Raw genomic sequence first — 5576 nt, 5'->3', positions numbered from 1 at the left:
AAAGGTACACACAAGCAAAACGGTCAGCCAAAGGGAACAGGACTGATCTCTCTCAGGTGACAGTTTTGGGGCCAAGAACCGTATAGATGTCTCCCTTTGCTACAACAGAGTGACAAATCTGTTGCTATGGAGACAGGAGGAGGGAAGATGCACGACAAAGCAGATTCTGGTTGGAGGGTAAGGAAGAGAACAATGCACTGTGAGGTCACTATTGTTTAAAGATGTGGTGTTCTGGATCTTTGAACAAGCTCTGGAGACACCTGTAAATGTGCTCCACTCTTGGCCAATTTGACCACAAACAGCTAGGTGGTACAAGTTCCATGTACAGGTGAACCTTACAAAATTAGAATATTGTGCAAAAGTCCAATTATGTCAGTATTTCAACTTAAAAGGTAAAACGAATATATTAAATAGACAAGATACAGTATATGAAGCCTTTGTTATAATTTTTATGATTATGGCTTAGAGCTTATGAAAACCCCAAAATCAAATTTTCTGAAAATTAGAATATTGTGAAAAGGTTTAATATTCTATGCTCAAAGTGTCAGACTCTAACCAGCTAATTAATCAAAACACTTGCAAAGGGATCCTGAGCCTTTAAGGGCCCGATTCCACTTGTGCGGCACTTCCGGGTATGCAGGATCGCAGGCGAATCCCAGAAGCCGTGCCATGCACGAAAATGGGATTCGCAGCCTCCTGCGCGAAATCTGCGGGCAGTGTCAGCCGAATTGCTAGGGTAAGCGATTCGGCCGGCGGCGCCATAGTTTCCTATGGCAAAGTTTCCCTGCGCGATTTGCCTGCGGGGAAACTGTGGATTCGGAGCGGTTTCCGCTCCAGTGGAAACGGGCCCCAAATGGTCTCTCCATCTGATTCAGAATTACGGACACATACAAGATTTTTCAATTTCACCGCTAGTTCATTTTGCATGATATTCTAATTTTTTGAGTTTCACCTGTATTGTGTAGACACACCTTTAAGACTAATTTAAAGCACACCTGAAGTGAGAGGCTGCCATATTTGTCTCCTTTTAAACAATACCAATTGCCTGGCACACCGGAAACAAGCATGCAGCTAATACAGTCAGAAACATCTAATCTGCATGCTTATTTAGGGTCTATAGATACAAATACAGTAATAGAGAAAAGGGGATCAGGAGGACAGCAAGGCAATGTGCTTTTTTTTAATATGCCTGAAAGTTAATTTTGTGCCAGCTTCTGTCTTGTTGGCAGCTTATCACTGATAAGCAAATTACAGCCATACAGTTTTCCTGGCAGAATACAACATCCAAGAGCAGAAAGAGATAAAATACATGAACTATTGGCCTTTTTCTAACTCTGGGATACTTATTAGGCTGGTACTGAGCAGAGGCAACAAAACAGTCAATGTGGTTTGTAAATGTTTAAATATAGCATAAACCATGGGATATCTAAAAAAAAAAAGGTAATTTTTTAGCAGTAAGTACAATGGTTTATTGTATCAGTTTATTTTCACCTCGGGTTCACTTTAAGCTTGTACCAGGCAATATTTATCAATGTGTGTGAAATAAGAACTGTGCCTTATACCATCAGATTCTACCTGGAAAAAAAAAGGAGTTTCCTAGAAACAAGCAGAGAATGACTCTGCTGGCTGGTTGCTGAGACACCACTGACTAATAAGTACATTGGGATTTGATAGCAGTCTCCTGCCATTTAATATCCTTATGACAAGGGAGTGCTCTTAATTTAGCTTGCTAGCGCCCCTCTCTGGAGAATGCCTCCAGAGGCCGCTCACACAATCGTGCTGTGTGGAGAATGTGTGTAGGAGCAAAACTCAGAAAGCTCACATCACATCAGAACTTTGGGGAGACATCAAAAACCATAAAGGTGGATCAGCTCCTGCTTTACAGCCCTGACACACTGGAGAGTTTTGTGGGATGTTTTTATCTTTAAAAAAAACACGCTTCCATTTACTTGCATTAAAAGCACGGAAGAAAGCGCAGCAAAATAACCATGATCACGATTTTTCAAATCTGCGATTTTAATATAAGTCAATGGAAGCATTTTTTTTTTTTTTTTACGAAAATGACCCGCAAAATGCTCCCCGGTGTGTCAGGGGCCTTAGGCTGGGTTACAAAGGCAACTCCAAGGAAATATTTCGCTTTGAAAAAAAAAAAAAATCACCAAAAACAGCTTATTCCTCTGGTTATATCAGATCTTATCTCCTCCCCACAATCTGGGTTTATCACTTAGCGTCAAACCACAGACAATACTAGGCTAGCATGCAATATACTCCAGGATGCCACATTATTTGACCAAAGTTTAGACCTTCATAAGGCCTTTGACTCTGTACTATATCTTTCTATATCTATATCTTTACCTTCACAAAGTATTATGAGGAATGAGAATCACAGGTCCTTTTCTCGAAGGAATTTACGCATTATACAACTCCCCTCAAGCAAGATTAAGACTTCCTGGAATACTTTCTAACCCCTGCCCATTATCAGGGGAACCAGACAAGGCTGCCCCCTGTCACCCCTATTGTTTCAATTGCTATTGAGCCACTTTCTATTGCCATACAAATTAATCCCAATATCAAAGGATAAATGAAACAAGGAAAGGAATACAAATTAATTTTATATGCAGATGACGCATTACTTTTCCTATCTCAACCACTTGCCTCATTACCTACCTTACTACCCCTTCTAGAACATTTTGGTAATTTATCTGGCGAGTACATACTTCAAAATCACACGCCTTAACCGTTAAACTTCCCCCTCATGTTGTAAAATTATACAGGGCTAATTTTGATTTTAGGTGGACTGACTCCTTTTCCTTACCTGGGTATAAAGCTCACTTCCTCATTTGATACACTAGCTAAAACTAATTACATACCTCTATTGAGATCTATTGAGCAAACTTTACGTGAATGGAGTTGTTATAAGATTTCCTGGCTGGGAAAGGTGACTGCTATAAAAATAGTTATCCTTCCTCGTATATTATGTATAATGAGAGCTTTCCCAATTAATCCCTCCCGCTCCATGTTACTTAAAGCGAAACTCCAATCAAGTATTGAACTTTATCCCAATCAGTAGCTGATACCCCCTTTTACATGAGAAATATAATGATTTTCACAAACAGACCATCAGGGGGTGCTGTATGACTGATTTTGTGCTGAAACCCCTCCCACAAGAAGTTCTGAGTACCGCTGGTACTCTGGGCAAACTGCCACAATGTAACAATGTTCACAGACAGGAATTAGCGGTTTACAGCTGTCTCTAACAGCCAAAACAGCTAGGAGCAGCTACATAACCTGCCCACAGTAAAAATGTCACCATGTAATACATGTCAGAATGTAAATCGGGGAGAGGAAAGATTTTACAATGGGCAAACACTGACTAAATCATTTATACATAATTATGGTAAAAAATGAAGCACTTTTTTTTTTACTACATTATTTTCACTGGAGTTCCTCTTTAAGTTCCAAAAGGTTAATAACTTTATTTGGAACGGAAAGCCAGCTCGCTTCAAAAATATGTATTTATACAGACAGCAGACAGATGGTGGGGTTTGGGTTCCCAACATATGGTACTATTTTTTGGCAAGTTGCTTCTCCCAGCAGGTATTATGGTCTAGAACCCCCCCCCCCCCCCCTCTCAAACCCTATCGGCACAATTTGAACCTGACTCGGTCCCTCCATATAATATGCAAAATATTCCCTATCTCACTCTTCAACAAGCCAAAGGGCTTAGTGACCTCCATCTAATAGTATGTGCCGATTTTGAATTGTGGCATAAATATAGATATAAATATAGGGGTATTATGAAGTTGTACTCTCTTAAACCCCCACGCCCTGGGTTCTCTCCCCACACCCTGGGTTCTCTCCAGCCTTCTAGAGCAGTGTCACCTTCTCCTGGTGGTTTTCTCATGGGCTCACAGCCTTGAATAGATTTTGGATATCTGATAAATTCTCTTTTTTGCTTATTTTAATATAATTTTAATTTACCTAATACTGAATATTTTCATTATCTCCAGATCAGAATGTTTTTCTTAAAACTACAGCTCCATTTGGCAGGTTCAATTGCACATTTTATGAAAACGTTTTTTTCAGTAATAAACCTTTATCTGGATCTATCTCTAGAATTTATTCACATCTAATTGGATTACAACAAGAGCAAAAAACTAAACTTCTGACCGATTGTGAAGATGAATTACAAATTAATCTAGACCTTACTCAATGGCGTTCCTTGGCCCAAAACTTATTAGCAGTAACAAGAACACCAATGAGAAGGGACACTGCCCTGAAATGATTTACTAGGTGGTACAGATCTCCTCTTAAAATACACAAAATCTTCCCCTCTGCCTCTCCATTGTGTTTCAGAGGCTGTCAGGAAGATGGTTCTTTATCCTACATTTTCTGGGCCTGCATTCAAATCTGTCCTATTTGGAATACTTTACAAACTCTGTCAACAATTACCTCCACTCAGATTAGCTTAGAGACTAAACACACATTACTACTTGCTCCTTACCTATCTGTTCCTAAAAAGTCCAGAAGGGTTTATTATGGCATTATCTGTGCAATTCTCTGGTCTGTAGCTCATCAGTGGAAGCAAACTTCAGTTCCATCCAGCCTAGTCATGACAAGGATTGAAGAGATTAGGCTGATGGACTACTTATACAATATGTTACATGACACCAGATCAAAGTTTCATATGGAAAGGGAGGAAGGGAATAGAATTCTTATGGGCTTTAATTGATAACTGTTTACAATTTTATCTATTAGCTTATGCCATATGGCTACTTAATTCAGGATGTATCCTGGGAGGAGGCGTCGTAACTTTATTTCATACATCTGTATGTACCTTTAAAACAGTTCTTCAGATAATAAATCATTTATGCACATTTTTTGCCAATTTGTGCCTTGAATTGAAGCCATTACTGTATGTATAAATTATTTATGATGACTATTATCTAAGAAAAAGAACATTTTATCATATTTTCTATTTTAATTACAGTTTAAATTCATTAGGAGTCGTGCATTTTTTCCCGACTGACTCCAGACACCCAAGATTGCCCCGACTCCGACTCCATAGCCCTGGTTACAATAGTGCGTGTGTACGCACCTTATGACTTTAATTATCGCTTTCTAAGTATTTTTGTACTGTTACATCGATTATTGTCTTTTGCAATAAACTTTAGTGAAAGACAAAACAGCCTATTCAGCCTTTAATTTACTATAGCTCTCCTCAGCTGGATAACATAAGAGATCCTATAAACATGGAGTGAATTTATTATAAAGGTCTGTTGCAACAAAACTGTTGCAACAACCTTCTGGTCCTGGTAGAGGGCAGTAGAAAAGTTAGTAAAGTCTAGTGCTGTTTTACAAGAGGTTTAATCACTACTACAGAGGAAGGAGTTACTCTGGAAGAGTGGCAAAACATTTTCTAGAACAGAAAAGTGTCCACTTTCAGCTACGTCTTTGTATAAATCTGCACTGGGTGGATATAGCCAGCCCAGTTGTAAACAAATCTAAATACTGTATAAATGTGCCTATGTGGAAAACAAAGAGCCTCGCTGGAAACATACCTGTAATAGGTGGCA

The sequence above is a fragment of the Hyperolius riggenbachi genome, chromosome 1, assembly GCF_040937935.1.
Source record: "Hyperolius riggenbachi isolate aHypRig1 chromosome 1, aHypRig1.pri, whole genome shotgun sequence".
Taxonomy (NCBI): Eukaryota; Metazoa; Chordata; class Amphibia; order Anura; family Hyperoliidae; genus Hyperolius; species Hyperolius riggenbachi.
The sequence above is the reverse complement of the archived record's forward strand: the minus strand, read 5'-3'. Positions refer to the sequence as shown.